Genomic DNA, 23067 nt, shown 5'->3' on the forward strand with positions numbered 1-23067 from the left:
AACATCTCTGAGCTGGTTTCCTCATTTACCTCGTAGGATTGCAGTATTAAATGGGTTAATATGTGTAAAACTGCATTGAATAGGGTCTGGCACAAAGTAAATACTCAGTGAATGTTAACTGTTGTTATTAAAAATATCTAGTACAAATATAGGTGATAAGTTTAATGTGAAGGCCAGTCATTTAGCCTGTGCATGAACTGAGCAAACTACCTAGTATCAACATTTCAATTTAGCAGTATTCTGAAATTGGACATTCTTAACAACATATGTCCTTCAGGAATATCAAGAATCTCCCATATTCCTAGTGCTGGCTGAGCAAGTTATGATCCCATTCTTAACTTGAGTTTACTCCTTAGATCTTCACTTCAGCTTTTTCTACAGGATCTTAGGATGAGTCACAACCTCTCCATTGAATTCCTGATTTAGCCTCTTGTATGAGCTGTGCCTGGCTGATTCTGGGTACAGTGCCATGTCTGGCACTATCTCTTCTGAGAATGCTGATGTGGTGGAATTCAGCTATGTTTAGGCTCATTTACCTTGTAATTTTCCACTGTTTCTTTAAAGATGGATATAAGCACAAAACATAACTATTAACTGCTTTTAAATTTTGTATTTAGCACTATAAAGCTCTCTATAATCCCAAAGGAATTAAGACAGACCTTTGTCATCTACCTTCTAAGAAGCATTATTGACAAGTCCCACCCAGACTGGCAATCATGTGAGACTTAAGTAAGTTATCCAATTATAAAAATGTTAAAAGCACCATTTTTCACCTGAGATCCTTAATTCAAATGTACCTGACATACAGTCATCAGAGTGAAATGACAACACAGGTTTTTTTTTAATGTTTTTATTGACTTTTAGAAAGAGAGGAAGGGCGGGAGATAAAGAGAGACATTGATGAGAGAAAAACATCGATTGGCTTCCTCCTGCACACCCCCCTCTGGGGATCAAGCCCACAACCCAGACATGTGCCCTGACCAGGAAGCAAACCAGTGACCTCTTGGTTCCTGGGTCAATGCTCAACCACTGAACCACACCAGCTGGGTGATAACAGATATTTTTTAAATACTCCTCTTCTACCCATATGTAACGCTGGGCAAATTTATATATATTTATTAATTTCAGAGAGAAAGGGAGAGGGAGAGAAAAATAGAAGCATGAATGATGAGAAAGAATCATTGATCAGCTGCCTCCTGACAGGGGATCAAGCCCACAACCCGGGCATATGCCCTTGACAGGAGTCGAACCCAGGACCCTTTGGTCCGCAGGATGATGTTCTATCCACTGAGCCAAACCAACGAGGGCTGGGCATATTTTTTAACTTATCTAAACCTCAGTCAATTCAGCTATAAAATGAGTATACTAATATCTATAATAGCATTGTTATTATTCTTAAATGAGCTAACATGCACATCAAGCTCCAATCAATAAATGCTACTTTCTTGCCCGGCTGGTGTAACTCAGTGGTTTAGACTCAACCTATGAACCAGGAGGTCCCAGTTCGATTCCCAATCAGGGCATATGCCCAGGTTGCGGGCTTGATCCCCAGTGTGGGACGTGCAGGAGGCAACCAATCAATGATTCTCTCTCATCATTGATGTTTCTATCTCTCTCCCTCTCCCTTCCTCTCTGAAATCAATAAAAATATTTTTAAATAAATAAATAAATGTTACTTTCTTTCCACTCTTTCTCTCCCTACTTTATCCCCACCTCTAAGGAATATATGATGAAAACGTTTGGGAGAGAGACTAGGATATACGTGTGTGTGGTTAGCTTGTTGGGGCACAGCTTGCAGACATCAGGGTTCTTAAAGACCTCAACATCTCCTGAGGTGAATGTGAAATAATGATATCAGTCTCCTACTATTTAATTTTAGCTCTCAACCAAGTTCCTAAAAGTGGGTCTGATTACATGGTTAATGTTTGTATCATGATTAACATTATCGGAAAGAAAACTGCTTCATTCATGACTCAGAAGTCAAAATGTCCTACCTTTCAGGCATAATGTAAAGATCAGAACTAGTGACTGATGGCGCCAAACTTAATTTTCTGCCAACTATGTAAGAAAAGACCAATGTGACTTTTTTCAGTTTTCGACTTGGAGAAGGCCTAGGTGCAACTTTCTCTGATCATCCCAGATATGAGTTCATCCGACACCAGCTGCCTCTACATGCCACTGAAGTTCGACCCCAACAAAATCAAAGTTGTATATCTGAAGTGTATCAGCGGGGAAGTCGGTTTCAAGTCTTCTCTGGTCCCAAGATTGGTTCCCTGGGCCCATCTCCAAAAAAGGCTGGTGATGATATCACCAAAGCAACCATAATTACAAGGGTCTGAAGATTATAGTGAAACTGACCATTCAGAACAGACAGCCCCAGGTTGAGGTATTACCTTCAACCTCTGCCCAGATCATCAAAACCCTCAAAGACCTACCAAGAGACAAGAAGAAGAAAACATTAAACACAGTGGAAATATCACTTTTGATGGGATTGTCACCATTGCCCAACAGATGCGACACCAATCTTTAGCTAGAGAACTCTCTGGAACCATTAAAGATATCCTGGGGACAGCCTAATCTGTGGGCTGCAATGTTGATGGCCACCATCAAGACATCAACAGTGGTGCAGTGGAATACCCAGCTAGTTAAGAATTACAAAGGAAAATATTTCAATTAAAGATCATTTGAAAAAAAAAAAAAAAAGGAAGAAAGAGCCAATCTGATGCCCAAAGAGGAAATAACACAGTGAAAAAAATCTTGATTCAAATCCCAGCACTATCTCTTATTAACTGTAGAACCCTGGAAAAGTTACCAAACCAATATAATGTAAAATGGTAATACTGGCATCTAAGTCATAAGACATGGGTTAACTCTGGCTGGTATAACTGAATCTGGTCTCAGGGTTATTTTGAAGATTAAATAAAATAATATGCCCAATTAGCAAGGCATCTGAGACAAAGTAGTGATAGCACCCAAATGTAATTTGCTTATCCTTATCATTATTTCCAGATATTCTTATTTTAATTTCATCCACTTGTTTTGAACTTTATCCTCCCTACCAAAAGCCTACATACAGCATCTAGTGAGAAACACAATATAATAAGAAAAATATTACCATTTATTTAGAGATTTCTATTAGCCAAACTCTGGGCTAACTGCTTTATACAGTTTACCTCACTTAATCCTGAAAGCTTTCCTAAGGTAGTTATATAATTCTAGTTTACAGTCAAGGAAACTTAGGTTAGATAATGTGCCCAAAGAAACTGAGGCTAAGAGTTTAAATAATTTGCCCAAAGTCAGTTGGTTAACAGAACCACAGTTATTTTTGACCTACCAGGTATCTCTAATTCAATACCTTATTCCTTCCAGAGGCAACCATTACCATGGCAACCATAACCATTTCCTTGCTCTATTTTATATCTGAGCACATATGTATGCATCTATATACAGTATTGGTTAGTTTTGCCTATTATTGAATTTTATACAAAGGGAATATAGTACTGTATTCTTTTGTGCCTTTTCTTTCAATATTATGTAAATAATGAGATGACTCCACGTTGTTCTCCCTTACCTATGGTTCATCCATTTTCTTATTGTATAATGCTCTATTATATGAACACTAGAAGCCCGTTTGCACGAAGATTCGTGCAATAGACCTTCATTCACCTGGCTGCCTGCACCAGTTTTCTGCTGGCACCAGGGACCCAGGCCTTGGCTGTGGCCACCGCCTTCTGCCTTTTTCAGGGTCGGGGCTTGGCCCCGGGCGGTGGCCTTGGGCTCCGCGGCACCCAACATCCTTGCTAAGGATCGCAGGAGCCGACCCCCAGTGGTTTCCTGCGATCCCTGCAGGCTGCCCACTGGTGCCCAAGGCCGGGAAAGCCTCCGCCCCAGGCTTTCCTAGCCTTGGGCTCGCAGCACCCAGCGTCCCTGCTACCGATCACAGGAGCCGACCCCCAGTGGTTTCCTGCCATCGGTGCAGGGTCCCCGCTGGTGCCCAAGGCCCGGAAAGCCTCGGCCAATGGGACCCCCGGGAGCGGCGGGAGGGGCCGGGCCACGCCCCCCCAGGTGGACTATCAACCCCGGAGGGGCCGGCCACGCCCCCCGGGGTGCCGATCACCCCAGGCACCCCGGGGAGGATCGGCACCCCGGGGAGCGGCGGCATGGGTCCGGCCACACCCCCCCGGGGTGCCGATCGCTCCAGGCACCCCCGGGAGCGGTGGCATGGGCCCGGCCACGCCCCCGGGGTGCCAATCACCCCAGGCACCCCGGGGAGCGGCGGCATCTGTCCGGCCATGCCCCCCAGGGTGCCGATGGGCCCGGCCACGCCCCCCGGGGTGCCGATCGCCCCAGGCACCCCCGGGAGCTGCGGCATGGGCCCGGCCACGCCCCCGGGGTGCCGATGGGCCCGGCCACGCCCCCCGGGGTGCCGATCGCCGCAGGCACCCCCGGGAGCAGCGGCATGGGCCCGGCCACTGGGCACCGCCATCTTGATCTTCTCAAAGGCGGATATGCCACCCGGAGTCCCGCCCCCAGCCTCCTGCCGGCCAATCGTGGGCATAGCGGAGGTGCGGTCAATTTGCATGTTTCTCTATTATAAGGTAAGATATTTATCAATTCTACTGTTTTTGGACATCTGCATTGTTTTCATGTTTTAGCTTATTATGTACATTGGTGCTGTGTCCATTTCCTTTATATGTAACCTGATGCAAATGCACAGAACTTTCTTTAGAGCAGTGATCTTCAAAGAGACACAAACCTACATAAAGGATACACAAAGAATGCACAGAGACATTCCAAATGGTAAGTAAGCATATAGTTTCTCAATAATCCAATTTCAGACTCATAATCTCCATATATACTCCTTCCTTAATCCAATCTGCCTAAGAACAGGCTACATTTATAATACAGTGAAATAATATCAATTAGTTCTGCCTATTTCCCTACTCCCTGCCCATACCAAACCCTAAATATTTCTATGATACATTGGTTCCGAATATAAAACTCATATCTTGAGGGGAAGGAAAAATTATCAAGTCAATTCTATAATAATGTGATAAATTATATAACAGAGTTATGAACAATGTTTTTTAGAAGCAAAGAAAATTACTTAACTACATGGAAGAGTTAGGGAAAAAGAGATGGCAGATATTTAAAGTGGGCCTTGAAGAGTGGGTATGGGTGTCAGATGAAAAATGATCGAATGGACAATTCTTGCAAACAGTCAGGGAGCTATAAGTGGATGTAACTAGGTACAGCTTCAGGAAAAACGATTAAAGGGGGATAACTGAAGTGGGAGATGGGCCCTTTTGTCACTGGAAAGGTAAAGGTTTGCACTAGAAAGAACAGGGTAAATAAAAAAAGAAGATGCCAGGATAATTTGTACTTATAGTAACAAATAGGATGTGGGTAAAAAGTTGCTAGATATTATGTAAGACATATTAATAAAATGGAAGAGAAGAGAACGCTGAGGGCACTAAAGCTCAGCCTCAGTCTCTCCACTGGAGCCACATGTGCCAGTAGGAGCTGCTCTAAATCTTATCCCAAAAGGGAGGGGTCCACTGGTAAAGACTGCTCCTCAGTATAGGATAAGAGATGAATACAAATTTATGAACAATTAACTGTCCTCCCACTGTCCACTGCCATGTTGCTCAGTAAACTCATTAATCACCATATAAATAGAAACATCCTATAACATGCCTTATAGATCTGCCCCTGTTAGAAGCAGACCAATTTTGATAAAACAGATAAGCTGCCCTTTGATTTTTGATTCGGAGCTCGAATTGAAACCAGTTTCTCTATCTATAGCATCTTAAATATGTAAGGCATGATTCTCCAAACTGGCATATGGGCCTCTTAACCTAGCTCAGTGTCAGCTGCTCTGGAATGATAACTGCCTAGCTTTGAGGTGAACGTCCCTCCAGAACTTTAAAGAATGTCAAACAACCCTAAATGCAATCTTGAAATTTGGCAAGTATCACCCAGATGTATTGGTGAAATCTGGAGCAACTAAGGAAAAAAAAAAAGTTATTCATGTAAAGTCCAGTAATAATCAAAAACACTTTAATCAGGCCTGGCTGGTGTGGCTCAGTGGTTGAGTGCCAACCTATGGACCAGGAGATCACAGTATGACTCCCAGTCAGGGCACATGCATGGGTTGCAGTCTCAATCCCCAGTGTGGGGGATGCAGGAGGCAGCCAATCAATGATTCTCTCTCACCATTGATGTTTCTCTCTCTCTCTCTCTCTCTCTCTCTCTCTCTCTCTCCCTCTTCCTCTCTGAAATCAATAAAAAATTTTTAAAAAACAACACACTTTAATCAGTCAACTTTATAAACTTCTATTTCCTTTGTCCAATTCCTAAAATAGGTGATGATAGATTATAACCTAAGCACAAGCATTTGCAAGAGTTAAGTGACTGTTGTTTGATAAATGATGAAAAATAAACTCTGAGTATCCACCATGACTCATTTTCTATAGTTGGATGCTGGAAACAAGGCTCTTAACCACTACACTATACTAAAATTTAGGTAATGAAGAGAATGAGACAAGATAATTTCTCTACAATACCTTTTATAAACTCTATGGTTCTGAAAAGACCTAAAATCAAATGATGTTAAATAGAATTTCTCTATCTACCTAAAGGAAAAGGGATACGCTCTTCCTTCTCTTTCTCACTGTGGTGATTTCAAGTAACCAGTTTATCAGAGTTGCAAAAGAAACAGTTTCTGTAATGCACAGTTCAGGAACAAACATAAAAATAGGTATTTGGGCTTGGTAGGGCTGTGATAGGCGTAAAAGTTCAGTTCAGATACAGTAGGACCTCTTTTCTTGAACTTCATTCATTCCAGAAAGCTGCTCAAGTGATTCATTCAAAAACTGAATCATTTTTTCCCATCCTATCTAATAAAAGAGTAATATGCAAATCATCACTCCACTACACTCACAAGCCACGACCACCAGCCACAACCCAGCCACGCCCATCAGCCAATCAGAAGCAAATATGCAAATACACCCAACCAAGATGGCTGCAGCCTCGGAGAGCGGCCATAGTCAGAACTGGGCGATTGGAGCCAGATGGGGTCCCCCACAGGCGATCAGAGCCAGCTGGGGTCCCCCACAGGCGATTGGAGCCAGCTGGGGTCCCCCACAGGCGATCGGAGCCAGCTGGGGGTCCCTGCCCAGGGCCTGAGCCTCAAAAGAGGCTTGCGGCATTGGCTGGGGGTGGAGCCGGACCATTGGAACCAGCTGGGGTCCCCTGCGGTGATCGGAGCCAGCTGGGAGGTCCCTGCCCAGGGCCCAAGCCTCAGCCAGAGGCTTGCAGCCTTGGCTGGGGGTGGAGCCAGGCGATCGGGGACAGCTGGGGGTCCCTGCCCAGAGCCCGAGCCTTGGCCAGAGGCTTGAGGCCTTGGCTGGGGGCAGAGCGGGGCAATCAGAGCCAGCTGGGGGTCCCTGCCCAGGGCCCGAGCCTCAAACAGAGGCTTTCGGCCTTGGCTGGGGGTGGAGTGGGGCGATCGGAGCCAGCTGGGGGTCCCAGCCCAGGGCCTGAGCCTCAAACAGAGGCTTGAGGCCTTGGCTGGGGGTGGAGCGGAGCGATCGGAGCCAGCTGGGGTTCCCTGCCCAGGGCCCGAGCCTGGCGATGGAGCCAGCTGGGGGTCCCCTGCCAAGGGCTGGAGGCTTTAGGCCTTGGCAGGGGCAGAGCCGGAGATCACAGGAGATAGGTGTGAAATACCTTTTCTGACCGCTCATTGGCTAAGCTCCCTGTATGCCACTGGTAATATTCTTAGTAACTTGGGTATAAGAATCCAAAAAGGTGATCTAGGGCTTTTCCACCACACTCCTGGGGGAAAAAACGAAGGTCCGCTGCTGGAGGGCTAAGGAATGTCATAACCTGCCCTACATGGTTTGGCTCAGTGGATAATGCCTAGGTTTGCCAACCGCAGAGTCCAGGTTAGATTTTGATCGAGTGCATGTACCTAAGTTGCAGGCTCCTCCCTGGCTGGGGCCCAGGTCAGGGCTCATGCAGGAGGCAACCAATCAAAGTATTCCTCTCACTTTGATGTTTCTCTCTGTCTTTCCCTTTCTCTTTCACATTCTCTAAAAGTCAATGGAAACATATACTCAGGTGAGGATAAAAAAAAAAAGAAAGAAAGAAAGAAATGTCATATCCTATGAAAGACACATCTTGAAAATGCCTAAAGAAAGTTGTCAATTTTTCTTGGTGAAGGGACTGGAGTCCGTGTTGATGAAAACACCTTGGTGGCTGCGGTGACTGGCAGTGGCTCCAGCAGTGGGGTGATGGGGCTGGTGCCTTTCCCTGATCAGCCCGGCTGTCTCCCACAAAGGGAGGCCAGACTGCAGCTCCATAGGGAGCGGGCCTAAGCCGTCAGTAGGACATCCCCTGAGGGCTCCCAGTATGTGAGAGGGGGCAGGCTGGACTGAGGAGACCCCCCCTCCAGTGCACGAATTTCGTGCACCGGGCCCCTAGTTAGAAATAATGTAATATATGCCTCAAATCAGAAAGCCCCTTGTTCTCAGTAGAAAATAATGCTACAGAAACAAATCCTATATAGGACAACAGTTTCTGTTGAAGCACAGAAAGAAAACATCAGCATCTCTATTACCAATATCTTAATCTCCTCCTTTTAAATTTCTATTTTTCTGCATATGTTTTATAATATATAGTTTTAGTACTTGCATATCTTACCTAATAATAGAGAAACATGTAAATTGACTGTACCTCCACTACGCCCACAGCCAATCAGAGTGAGTATGCAAAATAACCCAACAAAGATGGCGGTTAATTTGCATGCATATCTGGGTCCCAGGAACCTCCTCGACACCCAGGTCACTCCCAGCCAGCCATCAGGCGGAGGCTTTAGGCTTGGGAAGGGGCCGAGCCTGCGATCGGAGGTGCGGGGGGAGGGGGGGGAGAGGGGAGGGACCCCTTCCCAAGCCTAAAGCCTAGGGCAGAGGCTTTAGGCTTGGGAAGGGGCTGAGCCTGCAATCGGAGGGGCGGGGGAGTCCCCTTCCCAAGCCTAAAACCTGGGGCAGAGGCTTTAGGCTTGGGCAGGGGCCGAGCCTGGGATCAGAGGGAAGGGGAAAAAATCAATGGAAACATCCGCAGGTGATGATAAAAAGAAAAATAAAGACAGAAATATCATATCCTATGAAAGACACATCTTGAAAATGCTTAAAGAAAGTTGTCATTTTCAATGGTGAGGGGACTGGAGTCCCTGTTGATGAAAATACCTTGGCGGCTGCCGTGACTGGCAGTGGCTGCAGCAGCAGAGTGATGGGGCTGGCACCTTCCCCTGATCAGCCTGGTTGCCTCCTGCAAAGGGAGGCCAGACTGCGGCTTAGGTCTGCTCCCAACGGGGAGCGGGCCTAAGCCATTAGTAGGACACCCCCTGAGGGCTCCCAGTATGTGAGAGGGGACAGGCTGGGCTGAGGGACCCCTCCCCAGTGCACGAATTTCGTGCACGGGGCCCCTAGTAATTTATAAATAAATACACCTAAGGAGAATAAGTGTACTCATTGTTTACTGATAGTAATACATGGTCAAAAAATAGACAACGAGCAAAAATAACAATAATAACATCACTAAAAAGATGACTTGACTTTTATACCCTAAAGTTTTAGGATATTCTTAGTTACGTTAACAGGTTACCAGGTGATACCTACAGCACTATGTTGACTGCCCGTACCCTGCAATAAAGACCATTTTCAGAAACTTTCAACTAAACTTGAATGAAGGATAAATAATGCATTTGTCATCTGAGAAGTTCCTTTCTGTATAATGAATTTAAGGATATGTCCAGGACAGTGCTTTGAGGCTCACCAAGTTTAAATAATCTTATCAGAACTATGATGAAATTTGAGGGGGTACAGTTATGGTTCTCTATTGATCCCAGAACTATTCAAATTTTTATTTGCTCCAAAGAGAGTCATTGTTCTTACCTAGAAAAAAAAAAATTCTACCATAGACTGGAGTAAAGAAAGTTACTATCTTTAAACCATTTCAGCTTACAGGCAAAGCACAGGAACTTAGTGGAAGTGTTAATTCATACCACTTACCTTGCTGGAGGACAATTTGGCAATATGTATCAAAATTTTTGATGAAATTTATACCAACAAACTTGGAATAAAAACCTCAAAAATATTCAAAATATCAGAAATAAAGCAGCAGCTCCACCAGAACTGTGACTAATCTTGATACAAAAAGAACAAATAAGAAAACTTCCAAACCCAACTTTAGAAACAACAGTTCTAGATGGTGAATACTATCAAAAAGCCTGTTGCTACCCAAGGCAACCTTCTGGAAACTCTGAGCAATGACAAATGAACTTGGAATCCCAGCTGAACACATACTGATAGAATCACAACTGAGTAATACCCAAATCTCTGGCAAAGATGTGAGCTTTATTCAACATACTATGAATCTATTAACAGAATACAAACATTAAGTCATCTCAACATGGCAAGAACATGCACATTAAAGCCTAAGAATTGCTAAACTGTGAACAAACTAAACACATGAAAAAAAAAAAAAAAAGTCCAAACAACCTCATAGCAAATTCACTTGAGAGCTCTTTTCTCCAGGAAAAGAAAAAATAATGCTGTCAGTAGTAAAACAATGAATATGTGGGAGAAATTATAAATACAGGAGAGGATAAATATATGAACAGTGCACTTAAAATTATTGCATCTACAAATACAACTTTAAAAAGAGATCTCACAGTTTTGTAAAAAATTGTTAATACTTAAAAATATGGTCTAAAAGCAAGACACCCATGAAAAACACACATGGTGTCAAAACAAGCCAGAGGAAAATCATTTGGGCAAAAAATGAAAAAAGGATCCCAAGTCAAATTTATAGAAAATATTCCTTTATTAACTTTTGGTCAAGAATATGTTTGTATATTTTCAGAAAATAACTCCGAGACCATGTGGATTCTGGCAACAGAGAGGAATCGACAGGACTACTCCAGCCATAAAGACAGAAGAGAAGCAGTCCAGAGATGGAAGACGCTGACGTCGCCTTGCCATACTAGCAGTCAGCAGATGTGCGTCACTGAAGGTTGCCCAGGACCAAACCAGAGAGGGTCAGACCTGCATTACCACCATTTGTCCACCATCCAGAACTGAAATGTCATTGCTGACATGTACACATAAGGAACTGTTTGACATTGAAATTGGGTCTCAAAAGAACTGTTGGCCCAGAAAAAAACTCACTACAGACTGATTCATTTGCCTTTCAGCATAACCATTATTGCTTGTCTCATTTTCGGTTCTTATAAGTGTATTTCTAATAGCACATGATCTCACTCATCTAGGGGAAATGATGAACATAGACTGATGAACAAGAACAGACCCAGAAACAAGGAGGCATGAATCAGACTGTCGGGCCTCAGAGGGAGGGTAGGGGAGGGTGGGGATAAAGGGGAGAGATCAACCAAAGGACTTGTGTGCATGCATATGAGCCTAACCAGTGATTAAGGACAACACGGGGGTGGGGGCATGCATGGGGAGGGGTGTGGGATGGGAATGGGGGGATGAGGACAAATATGTGATACCTTAATCAATAAAGAAATTTAAACAAAAATATATATATATATGGTCTATGCTTACCCATTTGGTATCTTTCTCCTCTTCAAGATACTTGCCCAATAACTGCTGGAAACCTGTCCTAATGAATTTATAAATCTACGAAATTCGTGCACTGAGGGAGGAGAGGAAGGTGTCCCTCAGCCTGGCCTGCACCCTCTCACAGTCCAGGATCCCTCGCTCCTTACCGCTCGGCCCACTGCTCCTTAGCGCTGCCATGGAAGCGGAAAAGGCTACCACCACCACTGCTGCACTAGCCAGCAGTGAGCCCAGCTTCTGGCTGAGTGGTGCTCCCCCTGCGGAAGCGCACTGACCACCAGGGGGCAGCTCCTGCATTGAGCGTTTGCCCCCTGGTGGTCAGTGCGCATCATAGCAACTGGTTGTTCTGCTGTAACAGTCACTTAGGCTTTTATTATATAGACTAGGGGCCCGTTGAACGAAGATTCATGCAAGAATAGGCCTTCCTTCCCCTGGCTTCACTCCCAGCTGCCCAGGAGCCTGCAAGTCCTTGCTCCTGGTAGAGCGCCGCTCCTGTAGCTCCCTCCACCCCCTCATAGCAGGTGTCTCGCCCAGTCGCTCCATGCCTGCATATGCAAATTAACCTTCCATCCTTGTTGGGTTAATCTGCATACTCACTCTTGATTGGCTGGTGGATGTTGCGGAGATATGGTCAATTTGCATATTTCTCTTTTATTAGTGTAGATATTACCTATACTACTAGTATAAATTGCCCAGTTATCCACTATATAACCTGCACAACTGTACAAAGCAATCACATTTAAGAATTAACCTAAAAAAGACCATACCTGAACCTCCACAGTGAATTAAACATCTTTAAGACATCTGACTATAAAGTTTGCAGAGGTTAGGATGACAGGAGCCTCCCAGCTATGTGCATAACCTATACCCTCACCTTTCCAAGTAACTAATGATTAGACTATACAGTACAGCTCTGGGGTTCTAGCTTCAAAGAGACAAAGAACAGCAAGCTGTCTCTGGCCCTTGCTTCCCATCAAACAGAATGCTGCTGCTTTGACTATGGATTCTAGTACATAGGAAAGCAAAACAAGTTAGAGAATTTTGCTACAGACGCATTCTCCTCATTTATTTCAGAGTTTATTTAATTTTACTCCCTTATTTTTAATAGGTCTCGTTGCCTATTTTGTCTGTTATAGCTCTGAGAACAAGAATACTACAAGAGACCATGGTCTGATGCCGCCCATCCTACAGTCATGGAGAAATGAGTGGTCTGGTTACTAGCAAATTTAGTGACAACATACTGACTTGAATGAAATAGTCTTTAAATTTTTTATTTGATGAACAGAACCCAACAGTGCAAAATGTTAGTACCAGAAATAAATCTGCTCATGTATACAGCAATCTAGATTTTGCAGCCCCTCTTCACTTCTGGATCAAACAGATGATCATTTCTCCTTCATTTAACTTGTAAAAGAGCTACTACAGTGGCCATCCCCATGAATGACTGGCCTTAGAGGACAAGCAAACTGACTAAAACAAGGAGGATCAAGGGAAGTTCAAGGTCTTTCTAGTAGCATGCTGTAATGAAATGAAGCCTTTTCATCTCCACCTCAAGTATATTGAGAAATTTCTATCTGCTTCTCCTATCAACAAACTGTTGCAATTTAAAACTGATACTACACAACATGGGACTTGTCCTACTTTGTCAAAGACTGCCAGGCAGCAAAAATAAAACTCCTGACCAAGTTTGTATAATAACATGGGAAATAACACTGCAAGAAGGACACCTGAATTTTTTTTAGAATTTATTATAAACTTCTGACTTTTTAAAAATAAGTCTGGTTAACAAGGGCAAATTCTGGGTTATGCTGTACAAGTTTGATAATTGAGACCAATGACAATTTAAATTTGGCATACTTTGGGGAGGCTGTTTTCCCAGCTTAAGAAACTGCCAGAATGTTGTATATTAAAAAGAGACCACTATCTGATACTGGTCAAAGACCCCCATATTATACAAATGTCTTAAAAATTCAAGCTAAATAAAGCCCTTAGAAATATTTTCTTCCTCCAGAATTATTCAAGAACCACTTTGCCAATTTACCTACTCCACATGAATGGTCTTTTCTGACTGGAATACCGTCTGAGTCATTATTTTAAAGGACAATATTTTGCTCGTCCTCGGTAAAAATTGTATGATCCATTACAATTACATGCCAGCATCCTCAATAAATGCAGTCAACATAACGTAAGGAGCTGGCAAACTTGAAGCATAGCTGTTCTAATACTGATCATATAAAGTAAAAAGAAAGAATATTGACTGAATGAGGCTTTTTTGATCCTTACTAAGCTTAAGACTCTAGGTAAAATTTTTATGACTTCAAACAAAAAAATCCTTTTCTGATCCTTAGAGCCTATTCCTTAAATGTGGCAGAGGAGTTGGGAACTACAGACAAAAATTCCTAAATAATCAGATGATAATTTTCAGTGAAACAAAGAAGGATTTTTGTTGTTATTGTTTGGTCTTATACCCTAAGGATTTGATTACTCTTCGGCTTTAACTAAATGTATGCCTTTCTTCTCCTCTGCTTTCCCTTCCTACCACTGCCCCCACAGAGAATGAAAAGTAGTATCTTATATGCTACTTACATGGTTTTAGGTATGACCTTAGAAAACTAGCCTTAATACGTAATTATTGCCAAAAAAGAATAATTTCAGGCCCTGGTCAGGTAGCTCAGTTGGTTAGAGCATTGTCCCAGTACACCAAAGTTCTGGGTTTGATCTTCGGTCAGGGCACATACAAGAAGTAACAAATGAATGCATAAATAAGTGGAACAACAAATCAATCTCTCTCTCTCCCCCTCTCTCCCCTCCTCTCTCTCTCTCTAAAATCAATAAATTTCTTTAAAAGAATAATTTCAGACCAACTATAGGCAGTCCTTGATTCACTCAATAAATAAATTCCTGGGAGCCTATGTACTGAAGTAAATATTGGTAAATCAATGCATATGTCCCAAAAGTAATTCACTGATACTGAAGTGTTTAAAGATGATATGATATGTAGGATATACTTCAAAATTACTAATAGACAAGGTAGGCAGTGGAGGAAAGGGTAAGTAGTGAGAGAATCAGATGCAACAAGATTTGTTGTATGTTTAACTGTTAAGACTGTAACAAAGGTACATAAAGATTTAGTATATTATTTTCTTGAGTTTTGTGGATTTTAGATTTTCCACAGTAAACTTAATTTGGAAACAAAAAAAGAATGGGGCAGAAATTGGTTGTATATATCAAAATTTTAAATTTACAAAGCTTAAACTTAGTAATCCCACATTTAAGAATCTATCTTACAGAAATATCACTATCAATATGTAAAGAGATATTTATAAGACTACATTATTGTTTGTTAGAACAATGTAGGGAGGGAAAAGGAGACAGTCTCTAATGTCCATCCACAGAGGAGTATATAATTCCATACAACAGAATATTCTGCAATTATTTGAAAGAGCTAGAAGTTTTGACTTACAAAGATATCTGACATATATATTATTAAGTAGAAAAAATAGATGTGTATATGGTAATTCTCACTTAAAAAGAAAAACTATAAGACTATATGTTTATACAAATGTGTGTATACATGCTTGCATAAGCAAAGAAAAAAGCCTAGAAAACTACACATCAAACTAATAATAATGCTTTAAACGGGGGAGTTTAGGGAAGAGAGTGAATTTTACTCATGTACTTCTAAGTTGTTTATTTTTTTTACAATCCTATATAATAAAAGGCTAATATGCAAATTGTCCCCTCAACCAGGAGTTCGACCAGGGGACAGGGCCAAACCACCAACCGCCCACGGCCCCTCCCCCACCTGACCCCGATCTGGTCAGGCTGGCCAGACTCCATCCGTGCACGAATTCGTGCACTGGGCCTCTAGTCTATATATATATATATATATATATATATATATATATATATATATCTGTCTAATATGCAAAGTGTCCCCTCGGAAGTTCGACTGAGCAGGAGTTTGATTGCTCGCTATGATGCGGCCAGAGGGTGGCGTGGAATGAAGGAAGGCCCCAGCAGGCAACCAGCAGCTGCTAGGGACCCTGCCCATGCACAAATTTCATGCACTGGGCCTCTAGTAAACTTATAAAACCTAAAAATATTTAAAAATCCATTACAATTTAAAAATAAAGTATGTGGTACATAAAAGTTACTCAATAAACAAAAGGAAATTTTAAATGAATCAGCTAGGAATGCTATGACATAAAATAACTTCATAGAAAATAATAAAGTGCTGGAGGCTAAAACCAACTACAGGGAAGTTTCCGCTTGGCCCCCATGCCTTCTAAATTCGTATTTCTTGTCTAGTGTTTTCACTTGTGCACAGCCCCTTCTTCAGGTCCTGAACCCTTGCTACAAATGGATGTGGCAATAAAGCTTGAAGGAAAATCATGTAAACTACTACACTTTCTATAAAATATGAACAGAAAAGAAGAACTGAAAATATTGGGACACACAAATAAGTTTGCAAAACTTCTACAGGATAGTCTTGGATAGAGAGAACTGAAGCAGACTGGGTGACAAAAGAAGGAAGTATAAAACAAAAGAAGGAAGAAAAAGACTGAGAGAAAATATAGTTTCATAAATGGGAAAGGGTCATCACATTTTATGAAAACAGTATTAAAAATAAGGGTAAAGGCCCAGCCAGTGTGGCTCAGTAGCTGAGGGCTGACCTATGAAATGGTAGGTCACAGTTCAATTCCCAGTCAGAGCACATGCCCACGTTTGGGGCTCAATCCCCGGTTGGGGGGCATGCAGGAGGCAGCCAATCGATGATTCTCTCTCATCATTGATGTTTCTGTCTCTCTCTGTCCCTTCCTCTCTGAAATCAATATTTTTTTATTTTTTTTCAAGAACAGGGGTGGAGGTGGGACAGGGCAGTTAGTGGCTATAGAAAATTTTTAGAGTTGTCCTTTATTTTTAAAAAATCTAGTGAATATCTTTTTTTTTTTTCTAGAAGGGGTTGGTCTGTTCCCAGTAAAATTTATTTATGCACACTGCCATTTCCATTTGTGTGTGTGTGTGTGTGTGTTGCATGTGTGTGTTTTACTGATTCATTTTAGAGAAGAGAAAGGAGAGAAAAAAGAGAGAGAAATATCAATTTGTTGTTCCACTAATTGATGTATTCACTGATTGATTCTTATATGTGCCCTGACCAGGGACCAAACCCACACCCTTGGTATATCAGGAAAACGCTCAAACCTACTGCGCTACCTGGCCCCAGCATAAATATCTTCTATTTAATGTATACTGGCTTCACCCTAGAGGGTAACAACTTGAGCCAGCAGGAGTAACTCTGGTTTCCAGACCTCCATTTCAATGTGATGAGACAACCACATGCATTTACTTTCCTTTCTCCTGAAACCCCTTACAGAAAAAGGTATAAACCCATTACTCCAAAAGAACAAGGAAAGAGCTTACAGCCAACAAGAAATAGCAACAAATTTCTAGAAGACAACAGCTGATAAACAGCAGTAAGGATGAAACACAGAAGTACAAAAAAAAAAAAAAGAGTCATTCCCAAAGAAATGAAATCCAAGAGGGAGAATGAGAACCAACCATAATGATGGAGACCAGGACTAAGAATGCCAAGAATAATGGAAGCACTGAAAACAAACAGATTAACTGGAAGAGTGAATATAGAATAGTCAAACCCCTACATACTTACTCCATACATGGATATTCAAGGAGCCAAAGCTAATCCTAGGCAAGGCATCAGGGATCTTTCTCTGGAGAAGTAATGTAGACTGTGAATATTCTAAAAACCATCAAACTGTTCACTTTAAATAAATGAATTGCATAGTGTGTGAATTATATCTCAATAAAGCTATTTTGAAAAAAGAAAAAGCACCAATTTTTCTTTTTTTCCATAGTGGAAAATCAATTAAAATTGAATATGAGTTTTTATTAATTATGAATATAGAAACTGACTTTTTCCTTCATGTTTAAGAGATCTTTTAAAAATAAATTCATTTGTGATGAAAAAATTTACCTTAATAAACATTAATTCCATGTTTCATTTCAGTTTCCTCTTCAAGTAAAGTTAAATGTAATATTTTTAATATAAACAGCATTATAGTATATCCAATACCCAATTTCTATGAAAATTATTTTCTTCTACTCACCCTCCTATTTGTATATTTGTGTGAAGTGATGTTGATCTGGAATGATGTTCACTAAAAGTGAATAATGGTCATTTCTCAAAAACAAATTTTTGCCTGATGTGTATTTGTGTCATCTTTACAGTTTTCTATTCTGCTTGGTTTTATTTTTACAGGTGAGCAAGCATCACAATTATAAAAAGAAAAATAATTTAAAAGTTAAAGGACATATAATAGGACTCTCATTCTAAGAAGGTGAAGCAGACAGTTTTTGCTATTCTTCCCACTACGTATAACTAAAATCTCTAGGCGTCATATATAAAACAAACATTAAAAGATCTAAAAGGTGGAAGAAGAAGGCAGATAGGCTTGGGACCTCAGGACCAAAGAAACAACACTGGTGAGGTTCCTGGATTTTCTTTTTGCTACATATCCCAGCTTGGAACTAAAGAGACATAAACAAGTGCAAACAAATAGGCAAAAAAAAAGCCCTAACAAAAGCCTGTTCTCTCTATCCAAAGATGACAAAAGAGGTAGCCTACCAAAATAGAAAACATTTACACAATCACTGTTGTATTCTACACAAACACTACAGAAAAAACTGTGGCCCCACCCACACTCACACAAGCACAGGCAGAGAGGGAGCCAAGATTTCCGCCCTCTAGAAGCACCCAATACCCTGGCCAGGGTGTCAGAAAAGGCCAAGAAGGGAGCTGGGACTCACCCCCAATAGATGGTTACAATCTTCTCTCACACAATGTTATTAGCAGAGACCATATATGGAGCCAGGACTCTCATCTCCAGCAGATGAGGAGCCCCTCTCAGGTCAACAGAGTCCAAGTGGGGAACATGGACATCTACCTCCACCTAGCAGTAACGAAGCATTAATCCACACCTCCTGCCAGAGCAGTGTGAAGAAAGCTAACTAAAAGGGTAGGTTTAAATGAGAAACAGAGTCTCAAAACATAATATGTTTGTACAGGTTTCAATTAAAAATCATTCTTCATACCAAGAACAAGAAAGTTGTCAAAGTAATGAAAAAAGATAATCAGTAGATGCCAGAAATGACAGAGATGTCAGAATTATCTGATGATGTTAAAGTCGTCATAACAAAAATGGTTCAACAAACAATTATGAACACACTTGAAACAAACAGATTGAGAGCCTCAGGGGGAAAAAAATAGAGCAAAGAATTACCAAATGGAGAGTTTAGAACTGAAAAATACAATAACTGAAAAGAAAACCTCAGTAACAGCCTCAGAAAGAACAGAGGCAAGAATCAGTAACTAAGGAATAGAGGCAAGAATCAGTGAATTCAAAGATATAACAATAGAAATTACATTATCTGAATATGAGAAAATAAAATGAAAGAAATAAACAGCACCCCAGGAGCTATTGGACAATAACAAAAGATATAACATTTATGTCACCAGAGTCCCAAAATGAGAGTGGAAAGATAATGGAGTGGGAAAATACTTGAAGAAATAATAAATTAAAATTTCCCAAATTTGGCAAGGGACATGTAAACCTACAGACTCTTGAAGTTCAGCAAACCCAGACAGGATAAACCCAAAGAAATCCATGCCAGGACACATTGTAATTAAACTCCTGAAAACTAAAGACAGAGAAAAAAAATCTTAAAAGTAGCCAGAGAAAAATGACACCTTTTCTACAGGGAAAAAGTAACTTGAATGACAGCAAATTTCTCATCAGAAACCATGGAGGCCAGAAAGAGGCGGCACAACATTTTTCAAGTGCTGAAGGAAAAGAACTCCAATCCAGAATCGTACATGTAGCAGAAATAATGGTTCATTCCTTTTCAGATGAAGTAAACTAAGCCAATCTCATGTAAAGAGAATTTGCTGCCTACTCTTTAAAAAACTGGCTACAGGAACTTCTTTAAACAGAAAGGAAATGATTTTTTTAACAAGAATCTTGGAACATAAAGGGGAAAAAGAACACAGTAAGCAAAAATATGGGTGAATATAACAGGTTTTACTTCTCCTGAATTTCCTAAATTAGATTTGCTGCGTGAAGCAAAAATTAAAAGTTTGACATAGTCTTAAATGTCTATAGAGAAAATATTTAAAATGGTTATAAATAGGAGAGGATAAAGAAACATAACGGGAAGTGAAGTTTCTATAATTCACTCAAACTGGTAAAATGATGACACAGGCAAACTGTGATAAGTTATATATTAAATAATTTTAACAACTAGAGAAAACACCAAAAAGGCTATACAAAAAGGTACATTCAAAACCAGTATAGATAAATCAAATTGGAATTTTACAAAATGTTCAAGTCACTCAAAGCAAAGAAAAAAAAGAGAGAAAAAAAAACAAAAAAAAAGGAGAGAATAAACATAGAACAAATAAAAAGCAGAGTTGAGCCTTAGCATATCAATAATTACATTAAATATAATACCCCTCACAAATATAAACATAAATATCCCTAAGAAACTATTGGCAAATAGAATTCAGAAGTATATAAAAAGAAATATGCATACACAGTGACTAAACTAACAGTGACTAACTATTTCAGGGAGGCAGGCTCTTTTGCTGTGTTTGTTTTTTATTAAAAAGCTGTAGGGTAAAATAGTCTTCCAGTTTTGATCTTGTTTGTCTACACTTGAAACATGACAAGCTCTGTGATAAAAAGCATATCTTTTAGCACTATAATATTGTATAGTGGAGCAGTTACCCTATTATCGAGCCCACAACCCGGGCATGTGCCCTTGACTGGAATTGAACCCGGGACCCTTCAGTCCTCAGGCTGACACTCTCCACTGAGCCAAACCAGCTAGGGCTATGTAGTTTTTTAACTTACAAAGTCAGTACATATTTTGTTAGATTTATACCTAAGTATTTCTTTTTAAAAAGTGATTATAAATGGCATTGTGTTTTTTTAATTTTGGTGTCAATGTATTAATTGTTAGTATGTAGAAATATAATTAATTTCTGTGTGTTTATCTTGGATCATTGTGACTTTGCTGGCCTTCATCATTTATCTAACAATAGAACATTTTTCTAGTATTCAGAACACTGGAAGTATCAAACTCAAAAAAAAAAAAAATGATAGAAGTGCTCTAAAAAAAAAAAAAAGGTTTTTGTTAATGTCATTGTTTTGCCATTATCTAAAGATCAAGCTGATTATCAAACCACGGTAGTGACCGAAGGTAAATTCACTACAGTGCAATGTGCATATCAATGTGATACCTTCAAGAATGAATAGTAGTTGGTTATTTCAACAGTCATAATCCATATGTATCACCACAAATCACATTAAGGTAATCTAATTGGTTGCACTGTGACAGTTCTTGCTCACAGATGTTTCACTAGGTAATGTATTTCAAAGTTCTAAATTATAATTATGCAAACATATACTATATGCTTAAACTTCTTTTAACAATCATTGTGCCCTTGAGAGTTAGATGTCTCAACTTTTTTTAAATTCTAAATCTAGAACAAGAAATTTCCAGACATTCCAAGTAAATAACCTTCTTAATGAGACACATATTTTCCAGCCAGTATATTCTAAATTATATAGCTTAAGGCAAAACACCTATAGTTATTTTACTTGTTGGCAATTTTTTATTTGGCTAACATGGGTTGGGTGTTGTTTTGTTTTGGGTTTTTTTTTAAATATATTCTTATTGATTTCAGAGAGAAAGGGAGAGAGAGAGAGAGAGAAACATCAATGATGAGAGGGAATCACTGATCAGCTGCCTCCAGCATGCCCCCTACAGGAGATCAAGCCCACAACCCGGGGCATGTGCCCTGACCAGCAATCAAACTATGACCTTCTGATTCATAGGTTGACCGACACTCAATCACTGAGCCACACCAGACAAGTGGGTGTTGTTTTTTAACATCAAAATTAAGATTATTCGCCCTGGCCAGTGTGGCTCAATTGGCTGGACATCATCCCATGGACAGAAAGGTTGCCGGTTCTATTCCCAGTCAGGGCACATGCCAAGGTCGCAGGCTCAATCCCCAGTAGTGTGCTTCCAGACGGCAACCGATGTTTCTCTCACATCTATGTTTCTCTCTCTCTCTCTCTCTCTCTCTCTCTCTCTCTCTCTCTCTCTCTCTCTCAAATAAAAAAAAAAAAGTTTTTTAAATCCTTGGGTGAGGATTTAAAGTAGTATTTACAAAGAAATAACTAAGGTATAAGCAATGTATAGTCTTTCAGACCAGAAATCATAGAGACTGAACACATGCATTTTACTTAGGAAAGTGACTGTAGCATTTATAAGTCTCTCAAAGTGATCAATGATCCAAAAAAGGAAGAGAGGAATAATGCACTTTCCAACTCCCAATATAAATATTATCAAATCTATGCCTTAATTAAGCCAAAACCAGCAGAGAACTGTATTCCTTTGGCTCCCTGGAAAACTGCTTTTACTGAATTGTGCTTTGGTTATGCCATATGCTTTTGCTAAAGGACAATACAGGAAACAGCCTGTCACATATTGCTGCATTGACTATATGGGTATTAAAGTTACATTATATAGGACCTTCTTTGTGAGGACATATGGGAGAAACAGTTCTCTGGTCTTATGCAGAACCAAGAATAGCTGTGCTTCTCCTAAGTAACTACTTTTTTATTTTACAACACAATAATTTAAATAACTGAACACGTCTCTTTTTTGTACTAGTTGCTAGAAAGCCTAGAGACAAAGTGATGGCCTACCTTTAAAAAACGTACAGGCCTTCAAATACAATTTTTTTGTGCATCTAATTTCCCTCATGTCTTTTTCTTTTTGGAATTCAGTAAGTTATGGCTTCTCCACTAAGAAATTACACTTTGAGCCCTGGCTGGGTAGCTCAGTTGGTTGGAGCATCATCTGGATGTGCCAGGGTTGTGGGTTCAATATCTGGTCAGGGCACATGCAAGAATCAATGAATGAATGCATAAATAAGTGGAACAACAAATATCTCTCATCTCTCTCTCATTCTCTCAAATCAATAATAACTTTTTTTTAAAAAAAAAAAAAAGAAGTTACACTTTGACTCAATATCTCTTTATACATCAAAAATGTATTCTTGCCTGGTCGGCATGGATCAGTGGTTGACTATCAGCCTATGACTCACAGTTCCGTCAGGGCATATGCCCGGGTTGTGGGTTCGATCCCCTGTGGAGCGTGCAGGATGCAGCCAATCAATGATTCTGTCTCATCATTGATGTTTCTCTCTCTCTCTCCCTCTCCCTTCCTCTCTGAAATCAATAAAAATATATTAAATAAATAAATAGCCAAAATAGCCTGGCCTGGAAGTTCAGTTGGTTAGAGCATCATCCCCATACACCAAGGTTAGGGCACA

General features: G+C 40.6%; 1 protein-coding gene and 1 pseudogene across 3 annotated transcripts in view; one reads left to right on the plus strand and one right to left on the minus strand.

Annotated features, from left to right (window-relative positions):
- Positions 1-23067, minus strand: part of EXOC6B (exocyst complex component 6B) — a 516821-nt gene that overhangs the window by 488487 nt on the left and 5267 nt on the right. The gene's annotated exons all lie outside the window — the stretch shown is intronic.
- On the plus strand, positions 1739-3557 carry LOC307111716 (large ribosomal subunit protein uL11-like; annotated as a pseudogene). Its single transcript has one exon. The product of its transcript is annotated as a large ribosomal subunit protein uL11-like (transcript).

The sequence above is a fragment of the Cnephaeus nilssonii genome, assembly GCF_951640355.1.
Source record: "Cnephaeus nilssonii genome assembly, chromosome: 15".
Classification (NCBI taxonomy): Eukaryota; Metazoa; Chordata; class Mammalia; order Chiroptera; family Vespertilionidae; genus Cnephaeus; species Cnephaeus nilssonii.